The sequence below is a fragment of the Rhinopithecus roxellana genome, chromosome 5 (assembly GCF_007565055.1).
Source record: "Rhinopithecus roxellana isolate Shanxi Qingling chromosome 5, ASM756505v1, whole genome shotgun sequence".
Lineage (NCBI taxonomy): Eukaryota > Metazoa > Chordata > Mammalia > Primates > Cercopithecidae > Rhinopithecus > Rhinopithecus roxellana.
The window spans coordinates 131,530,252-131,551,601 of NC_044553.1; the positions used below are offsets into that span (position 1 = coordinate 131,530,252).

A 21,350-nucleotide genomic window follows, 5' to 3' on the forward strand; every position below is an offset into this window, starting at 1 on the left:
CACAACAACAACAACAAAAAATCATTACACTCCCAGAGGATGTTATAGTTTACACAAAGTGTTTTTGTTTAAATTTAATCCTTATAGCTGACAGATATCATAAGACAGATGTCATTATTCTTTTCATATTACTTATAAAGTGAACAATCTCAAAAAGGTTGGTCACAAAGCTAGTAAGTGACAGAGACAAGATTTCAAGTCCTCTGATCTCTGATTTCAAATCCTGTGTTCCTTCCACCAAACTAAACTGCTTTACAAATATCCAGTATGGCAATACAGATAAAAAGGAGTATTCATGGCACAAGATCAGTATAAAGACTCTTGACTGGCCCGGCATGGTGGCTCACGCCTGTAATCCCAGCACTTTGAGAGGTCAAGGTGGGTGGATCACTTGAGGTCAGGAGTTGGAGACCAACCTGGTCAACATGATGAAAACCCGTCTCTACCAAAAAAAAAAACAAAAAAACAAAAAAAAAAAAACCAGGCTGAGCACAGTGGCTCACGCCTGTAATTCCAGCACTTTGGGAGGCCGAGGCAGGTAGATCACCTGAGGTCAGGAGTTCAAGACCAGCCTGGCACCAACATGGAGAAAGCCCGTCTCTACTAAAAAATACAAAAATTAGCCGGGTGTGGTGGCTGGCACCTGTAATCCCAGCTCTTGGGAGGTTGAAGCAGGAGAATGGCTTGAACCCAGGAGGTGGAGGTTGCAGTGAGCCAAAAATCACGCCACTGCACTCCAGCCTGAGCATCAGAGCAAGATTCTGTCTCAAAAAAGAAAAAAAGAAAAAAAAAATTAGCCAGGCATGGTGGCACACACCTGTAATTCAAGCTACTTGGGAGGCTAAGGCAGGAGAATGGCTTGAACCCAAGAGGCGGAGGTGGCAGTGAGCAGAGATGGCGCCACCATACTCCAGCCTGGGCGTCAGAGCAAGATTCTGTCTCAAAAAAAAAAAAAGTTAGCCAGGCATGGTGGTGCATGCCTGTAATCCCAGCTACTTGGGAGGCTGAGGCAAGAGAATTGCTTGAACCCAGGAGGCGGAGGTTGCAGTGAGCTGAGATTGCATCACTGGACTCCAGCATGGGTGACAGAGTGAGACCCTGTCTCAAAAAAAAAAAAAAAAATTCGATCTATTTTGATATATGACAGATGGTTGTATTAATACTTGTACTGTAGGTTGGTGCAAAGGTAATCATGGTTTTTGCCATTAAAAGTAATTACAAAAACCACAGTTACTATCTCTCTCTACATATATAGAATCTCAGTTATTTCTGAATATGAGAAATTTTTAAATATTGGCAGTCTTGTCCTAGATTGAAAAATAAAAAAGAAGAAACATTTAAAAAGAAAGACATAAAATTTTAGGAGCAACTATGACAAGCAGTGTTTAATTTCTTCCTAATACCTGAAAGGTTATGGGTCAGAACCTAATGTCTTCTACTTAATTAAAGATTTCCAAATCCCATCATTGATTCTGACAAAGAATTAACATAGTCTTTTTAAAAACCTTTCCATCTGGGGACAAATGTATAACCATTAAGAACTTTATAAAATCTTGCCTTAACTAAAGTGCTTCTAATGGAGTCACTATCAATCCTCTCAGTGCCATGCTTCTTTCTTGATAAAACATCCTCACAGTTCCAAACACCTATATGTACACAGTAGTTTACAATATAAGACAAAAATAAAAACAAAGGCATACTCAGGGCTTGATGTAAGAGGAAAAAAGGAAGTGGCATGTCTTATTATTTCAGCAGAAGAAATAAGGAAGTAGAATCATTTATCAACAAGCATAATCTTCATGAGCACGTCTCTAAAGGGCAGAATGATATACTCAGATTTTCCTAAAAAAGAGTAGTAGAGGCCGGGCGCAGTGGCTCAAGCCTGTAATCCCAGCACTTTGGGAGGCCGAGACGGGCGGATCACAAGGTCAGGAAATCGAGACCATCCTGGCTAACCCGGTGAAACCCCGTCTCTACTAAAAAATATAAAAAACTAGCCGGGCGAGGTGGCGGGCGCTTGTAGTACCAGCTACTCGGGAGGCTGAGGCAGGAAAATGGCGTAAACCCAGGAGGCGGAGCTTGCAGTGAGCTGAGATCCGGCCACTGCACTCCAGCCTGGGCGACAGAGTGAGACTCCGTCTCAAAAAAAAAAAAAAAGAGTAGTAGACAATGGTCTACAACACTCATCTCTCCACTAATTCACACCCCAAAACCAAGAAGAAAAACTAATTTAACTGACTGTTCTGATTTCTAAAGAAAAAATAATAATATATGCTTCTGAATTCACGGTTCAAGTTTAACTGACTAGAATGAGGGCTTTAGGAGTTGCAATATGCAAATATATAAGTCATAACCTAAACTCAGGGGCTGGAAGTTTGTCCTATAATATTTTATCCCTCCTTTTTGTTCTTCTTTCCCCTAAAGGATCTTTATCTCAGTCAGAACTATGGTTGTCTAAGCCAACATCTCTACCCCAAGCACCACTTTATTTTCTCCCTCATACACATTGTTACACCCCTTTTTCCTGACTTAAAATTCACTCCATTCCAACTTCTATGGTGTCTCTATGACATCTACACAGGTTAAACTGACTTCTTTGATTCGTAGGTAATAGAAAGTATATTCAATAGAGCTTAAAGGAATATCAATTGCATGAATATTTCTGGAAAGCAACTGTAAATACAAAGAATAAAGCACTCTGTTATACTGACAAAATTGCAATTCATCATGAAAAACCTTCAGTTCAAGGTACCTGGGATATAGATTAAGATTAAATTTAATATAATTTTTTAAATTGTTTTAATAGAAATAGGGGTCTCGCTATGTTGCCCAGGCTGGTTTTGAACTCCTGGCCTCAAGCAATCCTCCTGCCTCAGCCTCCCAAAGTGTTGAGATTACAAATGTGAGCCACTGACCTGGCCTAAAATTAAATTTAAATGTCTCACCCAAGTGCCTCAAAACCTGCTGTAATTCCCAAACACATTTACAGATACATTCAGAATTACACATTCTGAATATTGATTGACAAGTACTTGCGGGTTACTATATAACTGTCTAAATACTAACAAGGAATTACAGGACTCACTTGAAAACATAATAACTACTATATATACATCACCTACTATATTCAAGGCACTGTTCTAAGAATTTACATATAAATGTGTATAAGTGTACATAATATCATTTCATCAGCACAAAGAAACACTAAGAGATAGGGGCTATCATTCTAATTTTATTTACTTTTTTTTTTGAGATGGAGTCTCACTCTGTCACCCAAGCTGGAGTGCAATGGTGCAATCTTGGCTCACTGCAACCTCCGCCTCCCGAGTTCAAGCAATTCTCCTGCCTCAGCCTCCCGAGTAGGTGGGACTACAGGTGGGCGCCACCAAGCCCAGCTAATTTTTTGTATTTTTAGTAGATACAATGTTTCACCATGTTCTCCAGGCTAGTCTCAAACTCTTGATCTCAGCTGATCCACCCACCTCAGCCTCCAAAAGTGCTGGGATTACAGGCATAAGCCACTGTGTCCAGCCTCTAATTTTATTTTATTTTATTTTATTTTATTTTATTTTATTTTATTTATTTTTTTGAGACGGAGTCTCGCTCTGTCACCCAGGCTGGAGTGCAGTGGCCGGATCTCAGCTCACTGCAAGCTCCGCCTCCCGGGTTTACGCCATTCTCCTGCCTCAGCCTCCCAAGTAGCTGGGACTACAAGCGCCCGCCACCTCGCCCCGCTAGTTTTTTGTATTTTTTAGTAGAGACGGGGTTTCACCGTGTTAGCCAGGATGGTCTCAATCTCCTGACCTCGTGATCCGCCCGTCTCGGCCTCCCAAAGTGCTGGGATTACAGGCTTGAGCCACCGCGCCCGGCCTAACCTCTAATTTTAAAGATGAGAAAATGTGGCTTTGAAAAAAGGCAAGATCTGAAATCTTGGCTTCAGGCCAAGATGATACAGTACATTCACCCAAATAACTATATATATAAATGTATCAAATATATAAACAAAGAATGCATAGCTGGCTCAAAAAATAATGTAAATACCTTCCAGGCATTGATAAGTAATACAAATGCAAAGTGGTAAGGCCTCTGAAGCCAGAGGCATACTGGGCTCCTGGTTCAGAAACAGGCAGTGGCAGCTGGGAGTTTGGCTTCCTTGGGGAACAGGCAATAAAAATGTTCCATATAAGACAGAACCTGGCCTGGCACAGGTGCTCACACTTGTAATCTCAGCTATTTGGGAGGCCAAGGCAGGAGGATCACTTGAGCCCAGGAGTTTGAGACCAGCTTGGGCAACACATAGAGGATCTATCTCTACAAAAAATTTAAAAATTAGCCAGGGCCAGGCGCAGTGGCTCAGGCTGTAAACTCAGCACTTTGGGAGGCTGCAATGGGCAGATAACCCGAAGTCAGAAGTTTGAGACCTGCCTGACCAATATGGTGAAACCCTGTCTCTACAAAAAATACAAAAACTAGCTGGGAGTGGTGGCAGGCAGCTGTAGTCCCAGCCACTCAGGAGGCTGAGACAGGAGAATTGCTTGAACCTGGGAGGCAGAGGTTGCAGTGAGCCAAGATCGTGCCACTGCACTCCAGTCTGGGGGACAGGGCGAGACTCCATCTCAAAACAACAACAAAAAAATTAGCCAGGCATGGTGGCACATGCCTATAAGTCCCAGCTACTTAGGAGGCTGAGGTGGAGGATCACTTGAGTCTGGGAGGTCCCAGCTGCAGTGAGCCATGACTGTACCACTGCACCGCAGTCCAGTCTGGGCAACAGAATGAGACTCTTACATTAAAAAAAAGAAAGAAAAAAAAAAAAAAGACAGAGTCTGCCAGAGCTAGGGTGGGGGTAGGGTTCCCTTATTTATAAAGAAGGCTGAAAGCAACTGGCCAACTCTGCCTGGAGCTATTGCTTACAGGAAATAACTCGTAGGTTGCATGACACAGGCACAGCTTCAAAAACAAGAAAGAGGCCTGGTGCGGTGGCTCCCGCCTGTAATCTCAGCACTTTGGGAGGCCAAGGCAGATGGATCACCTGAGGTCAGAGACCAGCTTGGCCAACATGGTGAAATTTTGTAAAAATACGAAAATTAGCCTGGCCTGATCGCTCATGCCTGTAATCCCTGCTACTCAGGAGGCTGAGGCAGGAGAATTGCTTGAACCTCAGAGGCAGAGGTTGCAGTGAGTTGAGATCACGTCACTGTACTCCAGCCTGGGCAACAGGGTGAGACTCTGTATAAAAATAAAAAATAAAAAATAAGTGAAAAAATAAAACAAGAAAGAGACCAACCCACCTGCTAGCTCTGTGACTGGATCTGCAATATCCACAATATCAACAGTATCTCTAAGGTGCAGGAACTCTAAACTTTGTTCTAGAACTGCGGTTTAGAGGCAATCAAAAACTACTGTACAAGAAAGAAAAAACACAAGAAGAACAGTGAAAATTAGCCAGTTCTCAAGAATAGAAGACAACTAAAGCTGCTGTTATATCTTAAATAACATTCCAATCTCCATTTCCTGAACATGTATCTATTAAGACTGCTTCTGGTGCTCTCTCACATCCCTCGGTAGCAATTAAGGTAACCAGAAAGAACCTAACATGCTTAAACCTTTTCTACCTTCCCAAAAAACCAACAATCATGATCATCTGAAAATACTAATATTTAATGTGATAAAGTTACAAAAACCTATTCCTAACTGATAGCCCTTGAAAAGTACAAAACTAAGCATCGAGATTTACCAGTTAGAGAAAAGTGTCTTTATAACTAACTTTGTCGAGTGGGCTTAAGCAAACTTGAAGTGCTATGGAATCTCTCATATTTAGCCTTCCTATTATCAACCAGACACAGGACTTTCCTACCAGTAGGAAGGGAGTGGTTTCCAGTTTTAAGATGACACAATTGAAAAGTTTTGAAAAGGAATTAAAAATAGTCTCAAGAGAATAATTTGAAATAAAAACTGTGTTTCAGTAAAATACGAGTCAAATTAGTAATCCATCACTTAAATCCTAGATCTACGTCTGCACTACCTAGCTGTGGGACTTCAGCTAACCTACCTAGGCTTCAGGTCCTTTATCTGTTTAAAAAAAGAACACTTTATGAGGTCTCTTTGGGCTCTTCTAATTCTGACATCACAAAATTCTATTAAATGTATGACAGGAATGTTTGTTAAGTGTAAACATATTCAGCATTTACACAATGTTTTCAACACCTTCAAAAAACTCTACCAGTGTCGTCTACCACTTTCTCTCCTCCCAAAGTCACATAAGCAGAATCTAAAAACAAAACATGGCTAGGCACAGTGTCTTGTGCCTATAATCCCAGCGCTTTAGAAGGCAGAGGTCAGGGGATCTCTTGAAGCCAGGAGTTCGACCAGCCTGGGCAACATACCAAGACTCTGCCTCTAAAAGAAAAAAAAAAATTAGCCAGGTATAGTGGTGCATGCCTGAGTCGCAGCTACTCAGAAGGCTGCGGCAGGAGATCACTTGAGCTCAGGAGTTCAAGGCTTCAGTGAGCTATGATTACACCACTGCACTCCAGCCTGGGAGACAAAGTGAGACCCTGTCTCTGTAATATTAAAATAAAAACAAAACAAAACATTTTCTGAGATATTTCCAAAATAATTTTTAATATCATAATATATGCTAAAACTTTAATTGGAGAGGTGTAATTTATATATACTCTCCTGAGTTTGAAAACACATAACTATGTCACCACCACCACAATCAAGATATAGAACAGATACAAAAGATACACAGAACACCCAAAGAAAGTCCCTCATGCCCTCAGTAGTCAAACTCTCTTCCAATCCCTCGCAACCACTGGTCAATTTTCTTTCCCTACAGTTTTGCCAAAATACCCTAAAAATGAAATCACACAGTATGTGGCCTTTTAAGTCTGACTTCCTTCATTTAGCATAATGCATTTGATATTGAACAATGTTAGTGAACGCACTGCCAAATCATATGCCATTATATAGATGTGCCAACCTTTATCAATTTACCAGTTGAAGTGCATGTGCATTATTTCCAGTTTTTGGCAATTATGAGTTTGGTGCAAAAGTAGTTGTGTTTTTTTGCCATTAAAATGGCATTAAAGCTGGGCGCTGTGGCTCACACCTGTAATCCCAGCCCTTTGGGAGGCTGAGGTGGGCAGATCACTTGAGGCCAGGAGTTTGAGATCAGCCTGGCCAACATGGTGAAACCTCGTCTCTAATAAAAATACAAACAGAGCTGGGTGTGGTGACACATGCCTGTAATCTCAGCTACTCAAGAGGCTGAGGCAAGAGAATTGCTTGAAAACCCGGGAGGCAGACGTTGCAATGGGCCGAGATCACACCACTGCACTCCAGCCTGGGCCATAGAGTGAGACTCTGTCTCAAAAAATAAAAAAAGGCATTAAAATGGCAAAAACCACAATTACTTTTGCATCAACCTATACTGCATTTGCATATAGGTTTTTGTGTGACTGTGTTTTCATTTTATTTGAATAAATGCCCAGGAGTGAAACAGTAGACCATTCTGGTAAGTGCACATTTAATTATATATGACAACCTGCCGAACTGTTTTCCAAAGAGGCTATACCAACAATGAATAAGGGTTTTGGGGCCAGGGGCAGTAGCTCACACCTGTAATCCTAGGACTTTGGGAGGCTGAGGCAGGAAGATGGCTTGAGCCCAGGAGTTCTGAGACCAGCCTGGGTAACACAGTGAGATGCCCTTTCTATAAAAAAGGTTTTTTTAATTAGCTGAGTGTGGTGGTACATTCCTGCAGTCCCAGCCACACAGGAGGCTGAGGTGGAAGGATTGCTTGAGCCTAGGAGGTTGAGGCTGCAGTGAGCCATGATTATGCCACTGCACTCTAGTCTGGGTGACAAGGTGAGAGACCCTGTCTCAAAACAAACAAAAAAAAGTTTCTGAATTTTGTTTTTTGAGACAGAGTCTCAGTCTGTCACCTAAGCTGGAGTCTAGTAGCGCAATCTTGGCTTACTGCAACCTCTGCCTCCAGGCTCAAGCAATCCTCCCATATCACTGGGATTATAGGAGCGCACCACCATGTCCAGCTAATTTTTGTATTTTTAGTAAGAGACGGGGCTTCACCATGTTGGTCAGGCTGGTCTTGAACTCCTGACCTCGTGATCCGCCTGCCTTGGCCTCCCAAAGTGCTGGGATTATAGGTATGAGCCACTGCACTTGGGTTTTTTTTTTTTTTTTTTTTTTTTTTGAGACAGAATCTCACTCTGTCACACAGGTTGTAGTGCAGTGGCGCGATCTTGGCTCACTGCAACCTCTGCCTCCCGGGTTCAAGCAACTCTCGTGGTTCAGCCTCCCTAGCAGCTGGGATTACAGGCACGTGCCACCACACCTGGCTAATTTCTGTATTTTTAGTAGAGACAGGGTTTTGCCACGTTGGCCATGTTGGTGTGGTGGCTCATGCCTGTAATCCCAGCACTTTGGGAGGCCGAGGAAGGTGGATCGCTTGAGGTCAGGAGCTCGAGATCAGCAATTTTCTATTGATTATGGTTTCCTCAGTAAAATAATAGATGAAACAAAAAAGGACTACTACTCAGCAATAAAAAAAAAATGTGTTACTGATTAACACAACATGGATGAATCTCAAAAGTATTAAGCAAAAGTAGTGATGTTAATTTTAAAAATGCATATGGTATGATTCCATTTACATGAAATCCAAGAACAGATTTAAAATCAGAAAGTAGTTAGGGAGAGGGAGGGTAAAAGTACTTGGCGGGGACATGAAACAACAACTTTCTACAGATCATTTGTACTGATTAAGTCACAGTTCTGAATATTATCCATCCCTAGATTCCACATAAGAATCAGGGATCACCCAAAAGAAAAATGGACCAAGAATAGGAACAAGCAACTTCATTTAAAGCAAATACCTAAAGGTTAATGATCATATTTTAAATGTCCCACTAGTGACCAAATAAATACAAATTTCAGAAACCAGTTACTATTTCCTATCAAAATTGCAAATGTTTTTAAATAATAACATGCTGGCAAGGCCGTATATCTCAATTTCATACATTGTTAATGGGAATGTAAACTTGTACAGCCTTTCTAGAAAGCAACTGTGCAATGTTTTGCTCTCCTGAGAGCTCTAGAAATGTTAATACACTTTGACTTGATAATTCAACTTACAATAATCTATTCTCAGAATATAGAAATACTGAAAAAGAGCTATATTTAGCAATATTCATTGTGTTTTATTTTATAATAATCAGAAATAAACGTTCTAAGTGTGAACACAACAGAAATTGGTTCCATAAATAATATATCCATTAATGGAATATTCCTCTGCTGTTTTAAACTGTTTTCTGGCTGGATGCAATGGCTCGTACTTTTAATGCCAGCACTTTGGGAGGCTGAGGCAGGTGGATCAGTTGGGGTTAGGAGTTCGAGACCAGCCTGGCCAAAATGGTGAAACCCTGTCTCTACTAAAAATACAAAAATTAGCAGGGTGTGCTGGCGGACATCTGTAATCCCAGCTACACAAGAGGCCCAGGCACGGGAACCCGGGAACCCGGGAGGCAGAGGTTACAGTGAGCTGAGATTGCAACACTGCTCTCCAGCCTAGGCAAGAGAGCAAGACTCTGCCTCAAAAAAAAAAAAAAAAAAAAACTGTTTTAAATAATTGTAATAAAAATAATAAAATACATATTATATGATATGTTGTTTAAAAAGCAGGCTCCAAAATTATATATATAGTAATATATGCATGAAGAAAAACCAGAAACAGACAATAAATATTAATATAATTTTAAAAAATGAATTAGGGGCCAACATCATAGAAACTATGATTATATTTCACAAGTGTCTGGGTTTCATTATAAGAACACAAGTGATATCCCTAAGTAGGTCTAGTGGAGGGGAGAACAAAAAGACTAAAAGAATAAGAACATTCATTAAAGGAACAAACCATTAGCATTATTTCAGATATGAATATCCAACTTATCAAATGAAGTCAAAGTCCTTCAGGGTATCTTAACAAATTTATAGTCAAGAAAAAGTTACAGATTCAGTTCAATACAAATATATACCAACCATGTTTAATTCAAACTAGGGAAACTAATTAGATGATTTAGTGATTTTCCACAGAACTGAGCTCAGCTCTTTTACAAAGCAACAAAAGAAGGGAAAGGGACTGCCAGAAGTCAAGCCAGCAACCTGATTTCCTAGGAAATTAGTTTTTACTTGGCAAAGTACTGGCCTCTAAAGAAGCATAACTCTACAAATAGAGATGAGACACATAAAACTCGAACACTCTGTAAAAAAATGTATGCTTTTCCCTTTGCTCTTAAGATCTCTAAAAGTGAATAATTAATGACTATTAAAAACAGGGGGAAAAAAGACCCAATTTAGAGTTAAACATTCTAAAAACAGTTAAGTTTCCTTTAAAATGCTAAGCAAATCTTACAAACTGTAAAATAATTATATTTTTGTTATTTTGAAAATTAAAAGGAAAATATGCCATTTCTAACCTTCAGTTAGAATTACACAGGAGACTTTAATATTAACTATATTAATTATGGATTTAGATTTATGAAGGTTAATATAATCTTTATAATACTTCTATAACGTTTGTAATCATCACTACAGAACATTTCCTTGAATTTTCAATTTAAAAACTAAAACCTTTACATGTGATCTTCCTTCAGAAAAAGGCTATGTGTAAAAATACAAAAGAAGAGTCTTCTTAAGATAAAAAGGGTGCTAGGATAGGTGAATTAAGGAGGAGAAAGAGAAAGGAACAGGTACGAATCTTTTCTTCCTTTAAGTCACATGTTTAAGGACCTGACCCTGATTTCTATTTAACGGCTTAGTACTGGAAGCTTCCAAATAACTAATGACACAAGGATGCCCAGTAGGCAGAGAAATAGCAGCTGAACTTCATTTACCATTCAAGTATAAGGTAACGTAAGGATGAAATTATACAACCTGTATATTTAAATCAGTGGATTCATTTATAACCTATTCTTGCAACACTAAACTGCTTCCCTCCTACAATGACCCCAACTGCCACTCTAGACCAAAAGGCCAACAAATTGCTATTGGAAAAATTAGTGACAAAGCAGAAAATTGTATTCAACTTTGTAACAAATCAACAGAGTAATGGTCTCAACTAATGGTGCTGGGACGACTAAATATCCATATACAAAAAAATTAAGTTGAGACCCTTCCCCCATACTGTACACAAAAATTACCACAAAATGGATTACAGACTTAAATGTAAGAGCCAACTCTATAAAACTCTTAGAAGACACTGACATGGAGTGAAAAAAAATAAGAAAAAATAAACTAAAACTCTTACAAGAAAACATTAGGCATAAATATTCACGACCTTGGATTGGGCAACAGTTCTTAGATACTGTATCAAAAGCACAAGCAAAAAAAAAAAAACAAATCGGCCAGGCATGGTGGCTCACGCCTGTAATCCCAGCACTTTGAGAGGCCGAGGTGGGCAGATCACAAGGTCAGGAGATCAAGACCATCCTGGCTAACACGGTGAAACCCCATCTCTACTAAAAATATAAAAAATTAGCCGGGCTTGGGGGCAGGCCCCTGTAATCCCAGCTACTTGGGAGGCTGAGGCAGGAGAATGGTGTGAACCCGGGAGGCAGGGCTTGCAGTAAGCCGAGATCGTACCACTGCACTGGGTGACAGAGCGAGGACTCCGTCTCAAAAAAAAAAAAAAAAAAATGTACTTTAGCCAGAGTGGTGGCTCCTGGATCATGGGCCAGGAGTTTGAGGCCAGCCTGGACAACACAGGGAGATCCCTGTGTCTGAAAAAGAAAAGAAAAAAAAAAAAAAAGCTGGACTTTATTAAAATGAAAAACTTTTGTGCTCCAAAGGACATCAAGAAAGTGAAAAGATAGCCCACAAAATGGGAGAAAATACTTGTAAATCGTTACGTCTGACAAGGAACTTATATCCAGAATATACAAAGAAAACATATATTATAACTCAATAATAAAAAGACAAACCAGCTTTTAAAAAATGGGCAAGCATGGCCGGGCGCGGTGGCTCAAGCCTGTAATCCCAGCACTTTGGGAGGCCGAGGTGGGCAGATCACAGGTCAGGAGATCAAGACCATCCTAACACGGTGAAACCCCGTCTCTACTGAAAAATACAAAAAAATTTACCTGGGCATGGTGGCGGGTGCCTGTAGTCCCAGCTACTTGGGAGGCTGAGGCAGGAGAATGGCGTGAACCCGGGAAGCGAAGCTGGCAGTGAGTCGAGATCGCACCACTGCACTCCAGCCTGGGCCAGAGAGCGAGGTTCCGTCTCAAAAAAAAAGGCAAGCATATAAAAACACACTTCTTCCAAGAAGATAGACAAATGGCCAATAAGCATATGAGAAGATTCTCAACATCACTAGCCACGAGGGAAACTCAAATCAAAACCACAATTAATTTCTACTCTGGGCCACGCACAGTGGCTCACTGTAATCCCAGCACTTTGGGAGGCCAAGGCGGGCAGATCATGAGGTCAGGAATTCAAGTCCAGTATGGCCAACATAGTGAAACCCCGTCTCTACTGAAAATACAAAAATTAGCCTGGCATGGTAGTGCACGCCTCAGTTGAGAGGCTGAGGCAGGAGAATAGGTTGAACCTGGGAGGCAGAGGTTGTGGTGAGCCAAAATCATGCCACACACTCCAGCCTGGGCAACAGAGCAAGACCCCATCTCAAAGAAAAAAAAAATCCTACTTTATACCCACTAGAATAGCTCTACTCAAAAAACAGAGATCAGCCTGACCTGTGACTCACACCTGTAATCCCAACACTTTGGGAGGCGAGGAGAAAGAATGGCTTGAGGCCAGGAGTTCCAGACCATCCTGGGTAACACAGCAAGACCCCATCTCTACCAAAAAATTTAAAAAATAAAAATTAGCTGGGCATGGTGGCACGCCTGCAGTCCTAGCTACTAGGGAGGCTGAGGTGGGAGGATAGTTTGAGCCAGGAGTTTGAGGCTGCAGTGAGCTATCATACCCACTACACTCCAGCTTGGGTGACAGACCAAAACCCTGTCTCAAAACAACAACAATTAAAAAATATATATAAAATAAGAGGTAATAACAATTATTGGTGACAATGCAGAAAAATTGGAATTCTCATTCTCACTGCTGGTGAGAATGTAAAATGGTGTAGCCGCTTTAGAAAACCTCAAAAGAGTTACCGTATAACCTAGCAATTCCACTACTTACAGGCATATACACAAAAACAATGAAAAGAGGCCAGGCACAGTAACTCACACCTGTAGTCCCAGCACTTTGGGAGGCCAAGACAGGAGAATAGCTTGAGACCAGGAGTTCAAGACCAGCCTGGGCAACACAGTGAGAGACCCTGTCTCTACAAGAAAAAAAAAAAAAAGAAAGAAAGAAAAAACGGGCAGGAGTGGTGGTGCATGCCTATGGTCCCAGCTACTTAGAGGCTGAGGTGGGACCATCTCTTGATCCTGGGAGGTTAAAACTGCAGTAAGCAATGATTGCACCACTGCACTCCAGACTAGGCTACAGAGCAAGACCCTATCTCAAAAATAATAATAATAATAATAATAATAAATTGTTTAAATTGTTTTTTTTTTTTAAAAAATGAAAACACATGTCCACACAAAAACTCGTACATGAATGTTCATGTTCATATCAGCTTTATTTGAATAGCCAAAAACTAGAAATAATCCAATGTCTATCAGCAGAAGAAATTTTTAAAATTGCAATATATCCATATTATGGAATGCTACTCAACAATGAAAGATAATGAAATATTGATACACAAATAACATGGAAAAATCTCGAATTAATTAGGCAGAGGGAAAGAAGTCAGACTATATATATATATATACTACATACTATTTATATAAAATTCTAGAAATTGCAAACTAATCCATAGTGACAGCAGATTGGAGTTGCCTGCGGGAACAGAAAGGGAGAGCTGTATTACAAAAGTTAGAAAACTTTTGGAGTGATCAGTATGTTCCTTACCTTAGTTGTAGTGTATACATATGTAAAAACTCATTAAACTGTTTACCCTTTTTTTTTTTTTTTTTTTCTTGAGACAGGGTCTGGCTCTGTCGCCCCATCTGGAGTGTAGTGGTGCAATCTCAGCTCACTGCAACTGCAACCTCCACCTCCTCAGCTCAAGCAATCCTCCTGCCTCAGCCTCCCGAGTAGCTGGGACTACAAGCACATGCCTCCAGGACTGGCTAATTTTTGCATTTTTTGTAGAGATGGGGTTTCCCCATGTTAACCAGACTGGTTTCAAACTCCTGAGCTCAAGAAATCTGCCCTCGTCGGCCTCCCAAAGCACTGTGCTGGGATTACAGGTTTGAGCCACTGCACCCAGCCCTGTTTACCTTAAATACGTGCAGTTTCACCGTATATCAACTGTACCTAAATAAAGCTATTTTAAAAATGCACATGCCATGGTGAGGGAAGAGAAGTATACTAGCCTTTCTGAAAATGGCATGTTTGGGTAAGAAAAAAGTAGAAAAAGGACGGGTGCAGTGGCTCACGCCTGTAATCCCAGCACTCTGGGAGGCTGAGGCGGGTGGATCACTTGAGGTCAGGAGTTCGAGACCAGCCTGGCCAACATGGTGAAACCCTGTCTCTATTAAAAATACAAAATTAGCCGGGCGTGGTGGCGCATACCTGTAATCCCAGTTACTCAGGAGACTGAGGCAGGAGAATCACGTGAACCTGGGAGGCGGAGGTTGCAGTGAGCCAAGACCACGCCGTTGCACGCCAGCCTGGGCAACAAGAGCAAAACTCCACCTCAAAAAAAAAAAAAAAAAGTAGAAAAAACATTGAGCCGGAGAATTTATCTATCGCCCAGGCTGGAGTGCAGTAGCGCGATCTCGGCTCACTGCAACCACCGCCTACCGGGTTCAAGCAATTCTCCAGCCATAGTCCTCCCGAGTGGTTGGGATTACAGACGCCCGCCACCACGCCCAGCTAATTTTTTTTGTATTTTAGTAGAGATGGGGTTTCACTGTGTTGCCCTCTCGAACTCCTGAGCTCAAGGCAATCCGCCCGCCTCCACCTCCCAAATTATTTATTTATTTTTGAGACAAAGTCTGGCTCTGTCGCCCAGGCTGGAATGCAGTGACGCCATCTTGGCTCACTGCAACCTCCGCCTCCCGGGTTCAAGCGATTCTCCTTCCTCAGCCTCCTGAGTGGCTGGGACTACAGGCACACGCTACCTTGCCCGGCCGAGAGCTTTTAAATATGACAAACATTTTTAAAGGTCAAAATTATTGACCAGGCACAGTGGCTCACGCCTGTAATTCCAGCACTTTGGGAGGCCGAGGCTGGTGGATCACGACGTCAGGAGATCGAGACCACCCTGGCTAACACGGTGAAACCTGCTCTCTACTAAAAATACAAAAAATTGCCGGGCGCGGTGGCTCAAGCCTGTAATCCCAGCACTTTGGGAGGCCGAGAAGGCCGGATCACGAGGTCAGGAGATCGAGACCATCCTGGCTAACACGGTGAAACCCCGTCTCTACTAAAATATACAAAAAACTAGCAGGGTGAGGTGGCGGGCACCTGTAGTCCCAGCTACTCGGGAGGCTGAGGCAGGAGAATGGCGGGAACCCGGGAGGCGGAGCTTGCAGTGAGCTGAGATCCGGCCACTGCACTCCAGCCTGGGCGACAGAGCGAGACTCCGTCTCAAAAAAAAAAAAAAAAAATACAAAAAATTAGCCGAGTGTGGTGGCGGGCGCCTGTGGTCCCAGCTACTCGGGAGGCTGAGGCAGGAGAATCACTTGAACCAGGGAGGCGGAAGTTGCAGTGAGCCGAGATCACGCCACTGCACTCCAGCCTAGGCAACAGAGCAAGACTCCATCTCAAAAAAAAGTCAAAATATTTAACTGATCCTCACATGGTAATAGCTGAATTTTCAGCATCCATTGATGGAGAAAATAGTCAAAACACAACCAGAGCTACCCTGTATTGAAGCAAACCTTTAAAATAAAGATTTTTAAAACTCATCTCAATATTTATTTGAAGAATGAAACTATGTATACATACATACATACATATGTTTAGAACATGTTGCTTTAGTCTACAGATAATTTTTCTCTAGATCACAAGGTCAACAGATCGAGACTCTCCTGGCCAACATGATGAAATCCATCTCTACTAAAAATACAAAAACTAGCCAGGCATGGTGGTGCACACCTGTAGTCCCAGGTACTCAGGAGGTTGAGGCAAGAGAATCGCTTGGACCTGGGAGGCGGAGGTTGCAGTGAGCCAAGATGGCACCACTGCACTCCAGCCTGGCAACAGAGTGACACTTCATCTCAAAAAAAAAAAAAAGGTAGGCAATATTTGATGAATATATGGATTTAAGAACTCTAGATAACTGTAGAAAACATCCTCCCCAAACCAAAGACTTGCAGGCAACAAATTGAGAACCACTGATAAAGATACCCAATGTCAAGGAAATTCAATACAGTACTTAAATATTATCTTAAATAAAAGAGGTCAAGCCTAATGAAAATTTATCTAATAGGTTCCCTAGCTATATTTCGTAATTCAAAAGAATTTAGAGATTAGCTGTAACACTGCTAACTTGGGTGCAGATATTTAAGAATTTACTAGCTTAGGCAACACAGGAGATCCCCACACTACAAAAAAAATTAAAAATAAAGTGGACATGGTGGCATGCATCTGTAATCCGTATGTATGCATCTGTAAACTACTCAGGAGGCTGAGGCAAGAGGACTGCCTGAGCCCCAGGAGTTTAAGGCTGCAGTTAGCTATGATGTGCCACTGCACTCCAGCCTCAGTGACAAAGTGAGACCCTGTCTCAAAAAAACACAACAAAACAAAAAAACTTACAGCTGATTTATAGCTGGATAAAATAAAGATTCAAGTTTTTCCAGAGATGGACTAGACTGAAAATGTGACAAAGTCAAAAAGAATTCAAGATTCCTTTTCATGTCTAAATGAAGTTTAAATTTCATAGTACAATTTAATATACAAGACTCTTTACTAGTCCACGAAATAACACAGAGAAAGCTTTTTACCTCCCACCTGCTTCGGTGAAAATGCTGGGTCCTTGCAACAGTAAATGTAGCTAACATTTACTGGGTATTTACTATGAACTAAACATTACCTTAAACTGTTTAACTTTACACGGATTATCTCATATAATCCTCAAAGCCATTTATTTTGAAGATAAGAAAACCAGCAAAAAGAGTTAACTTGCCTAAGGAAGCAGAGGTGAAGGTGAATTCAGGCAATTGGAGTTCATTTTACCATACCACCTCCTATTAGTTGACGTCATAAACTCAGCCCCCAATGTGGGGGAGGGGTTCCATCATTCATCAGTATGTTTATGTAAATCAGAGAATAACAAAAAAGAGAAAAGTCCTGAGTGCAAAAAATTAACAACTTATGAAGAAATGAAATTTAATATTGCAAAATAACTTTTTCTTTTCCTTTTTTTTTTGAGATGGAGTCCCATTCTGTCGCCCAGACTGGAGTCCAGTGGCACAATCTCAGCTCACTGCAACCTCCACCTCCCAGGTTCAAGTGATTCTCCTACCTCAGCCTCCGGAGTAGCTGGGACTATAAGCACTTGCCACCACACCCAGCTAATTTTTGTATTTTTAGTAGAGATGAAGTTTCACTATGTTGGCCAGGCTAGTCTCAAACTCCTGACCTCAAGTGATCCACCTGCCTCAGCCTTCCAGAATGCTGGGATTACAGGCATTAGCCACCATGACCAGACTTACAAAATAACTTTAAAAAAAATCCTTAACATGACAAAATGCCAAACTTCATGGTTTCTAAAATTAGTCTAGAGCATTTTGGGAGGCCAAAGCAGGAGAATCACTTGACGCTAGGAGCTCAAGACTAGCCTTGGCAGCATAACAAGACCTCACATCTTAAAAAAAAAAAAAAAAAAAAATTTATAAATAAACATAAAATTAACTTTAGAAGGCTGAGGCAGAAGGATCACTTGAGCCCAGGAGTTGGAGAACAGCCTGGGCAACATAGTGAGACCCCATTTCTATTTCTAAATAACTTTTTCAAAAATAAAAATAAGGCCAGGTACAGTGTAATCCCAGCACTTTGGGAGGCTGAGGTGGCAGATCATGAGGTCAGAAGATCAAGCCCATCCTGACCAACACAGTGAAACCCAGTCTGTACTAAAATACAAAAGATTGGCCAGGCGTGGTGGCGCATGCCTGTAGGCTCAGCTACTCAGGAGGCTGAGGCAAGAGAATCGCTTGAACCCAGGAGGTGGAGGTTGTAGTGAGCCAAGATTGTGCCACTGCACTCCAGCCTGGCAAAAGAGCGAGACTCCATCTCAAAAAAAAAAAATAGGCCGGGCGCAGTGGCTCGTGCCTGTAATCTCAGCACTTTGGGAGGCTGAGACGGGCAGATCACGAGGTCAGGAGCTCGAGACCAGACTGGCCAACATAGTGAAACCCCATCTCTACTAAAAATACAAAAAATTAGCTGGGCATGGTGGCAGGTGCCTGTAATCCCAGCTACTCAGGCGGCTGAGGCAGGAGAGTCACTTGAACCCGAGAGACAGAGGTTGCCGTAAGCCGAGATCGCACCATTGCACTCCAGCCCAGGCGACAGTGCAAGATTCCATCTCAAAAAATAAATAAATATATATATATATAAAATTAGTCTAGAGTATTACAGAAAGATATTAAGAAATGAACAATTGGGCCGGGCGCGGTGGCTCAAGCCTGTAATCCCAGCACTTTGGGAGGCCGAGACGGGCGGATCACGAGGTCAGGAGATCGAGACCATCCTGGCTAACACGGTGAAACCCCGTCTCTACTAAAAAATACAAAAAACTAGCCGGGCGAGGTGGCGGGCGCCTGTAGTCCCAGCTACTTGGGAGGCTGAGGCAGGAGAATGGCCTAAACCCGGGAGGCGGAGCTTGCAGTGAGCTGAGATCCGGCCACTGCACTCCAGCCTGGGAGACAGAGCCAGACTCCGTCTCAAAAAAAAAAAAAAAAAAAAAAAAAAAAAAAAAAAAAAAAAAAGAAATGAACAATAGGCTGAGCACAGTGTCTGACACTTATAATCCCAGCACTTTGGGGGACTGAGGCAGGAGGATCACTAAAAAGGAAAAAAAAAAAAAAAAAAACCCAGGCAACATAGAATGACCTCATCTCTACAAAAAAAAAAGAACAACATTTGATGTAACACGTTAACATTTTTACAAATGGCCAGTCATGTAAAACGGACATTTACAGTTCATTTTCTTGCCGATATTTTCTTTTTTTTTTTTTTTTTGAGACGGAGTCTGGCTCCGTCACCCAGGCTGGAGTGCAGTGGCACTGCAACCCCCTCCACCCTACCCCCAATCCTCGGGTTCAAGTGATTCTCCCACCTCAGCCGCCCCAGTAGCTGGGACAACAGGCATGCACCACCACACCTAGCTACTTTTTTGTATTTTTAGTAAAGACTGGGTTTTGCCATGTTGGCCAGGCTGGTCTCAAACTCTGAGCTCAATTGATTCGCCTGCCTCGGCCTCCCAAGTGCTGGGATTACAGGCATGAGCCACCATATCTGGCCTCTAATATTTTCAATATAGTATTTGGGACTGCTGTCCTTGCAAGAGTTAAGGAAGACTTGGCTACTACAGGAAATATCTTTCCTTCATACCCCCAATACTAAATAATTTTCAAAAACAAGAATGAATCAACTCTTCAAAATAATCATTCAAAATTATGTTCACTGATGAGATTTGAAGTCCATTACATCATGAATGTGATGGAAATTGTACACCTTTCATCAGAGACAAGAAATAATATAGCTTTTAACAGCTTTATTTTATTTTTTTATTTTTAATTTATAATAGAGATAGGGTCTTACTATGTTGCCCAGGCTTTTATCAAATCCCTAGGCTCAAGCAATTCTCCCTCCTTGGCTCCCAAAGTGCAGGGATTAAAAGCATGAGCCACCACACCAGGCCAATTTTAACAGCTTTCTACGAATACAGATTTTTCTTTCATTTGACCAAATCCTTAGCTAAGGAAGATACAGGGCTTAAATTCTGAGATAAAAACTGTTTCTACTTGAATTGTGAAGATAAATGTATTAACTCTAGGGAAAAATAAACTGGTTCTAACTGGCATTTAGAACTAATTTAAAATCATTAACAATATCAGTAAATAAAATAATTCAATAAAAGCAATGATTTTAATAACAAAATCAGTAAATAATATAATGCTCAATTTTTTTTTCTAGTAGTAGGATTAATGGTTTCCACTGTTGTCACAAACTCACATGTATTTGGCAGAGGACCAGGTACAGTCACATATCTTGGTATCCGAGGGGGACTCGATCCAGGACCCCATGGATACCAAAATCTGCGGATATCCCAGTTCGTTATGTATAATGGCATAGCACAGTCCACACTCTGTATCTGTGGGTCCCACACAGGAGGATTCAACCAATCTTGCATCAAATATATTTGGAAAAAAAAATGGATGGTTGTAATAAACATGTACATACTTTTCTTTCTTGTCATTGTACCCTAACAATACAGTATAACTATTTACATAACGTTTATATTATATTAGATTGGTACAAAAAGTAACTGTGTTTTTGCCATTACTTTTAATGGCAAAAGCTGCAATTACTTTTTGCACCAACCTAATATTAAGTATTATAATTAATCTAGAGAAATGATTCAAAGTATACAGGAGAATGTGCACAGGTTATATGTAAATACTATACCATCTTATATAAGTGACTTGTGCATCTATGGATTTTGATATATTGGGGTCTTGGAATTAATCCCCCCACCGATACCTGTATTTGCATATAATCTGCACATTCTCCCATATATGTTAAATTGTCTCTAGATTACTTATTAATACCTAATACAATGTAAAAGCTATGTAAATATTTATACTGTATTTATTCGTATTATTTTTATTGTTTTATTTTTATTGGGTTTTCTTTCCAAATATTTTCTATCAACAGCTGGTTGAATCCAAGGATGCAGAATCCACAGATAAAGGCTGACTATGATATGATACACAGCCTGTGACCACACAACAAAATATTAGCTTCATTTACCCCATGTTTCAGTCTAATCCACCAAAATAAACCAACCACAAAAACAAACTTAAGTAGTAAATGTTTAAAATACATGTAATGTTTTGGTGTTTGTTTGTTTGTTTTTTGTTTTTTGTTTTGAGACGGAGTCTCGCTCTGTCACCCAGGCTGGAGTGCAGTGGCCGGATCTTGGCTCACTGCAAGCTCCGCCTCCCAGGTTTACGCCATTCTCCTGCCTCAGCCTCCCCAGTAGCTGGGACTACAGGTGCACGCCACCTCGCCCGGCTAGTTTT

General features: G+C 41.2%; 2 protein-coding genes across 21 annotated transcripts in view; one reads left to right on the forward strand and one right to left on the reverse strand.

Moving 5' to 3' along the window:
• LOC104656358 (nucleophosmin-like) overlaps positions 1-21,350 on the forward strand; it is a 560,652-nt gene that overhangs the window by 449,426 nt on the left and 89,876 nt on the right. The window lies entirely within an intron of this gene.
• Positions 1-21,350, reverse strand: part of NUMB (NUMB endocytic adaptor protein) — a 195,533-nt gene that overhangs the window by 158,868 nt on the left and 15,315 nt on the right. The window contains exon 2 of one of the 17 annotated variants that reach the window (XM_030931550.1): positions 5,292-5,402. The exons of the other annotated variants lie outside the window; for them this stretch is intronic. The gene's annotated coding sequence lies outside the window, so the exon portion shown is untranslated. The remainder of the gene's footprint in view (positions 1-5,291; positions 5,403-21,350) is intronic. 17 annotated transcript variants of the gene reach the window in all.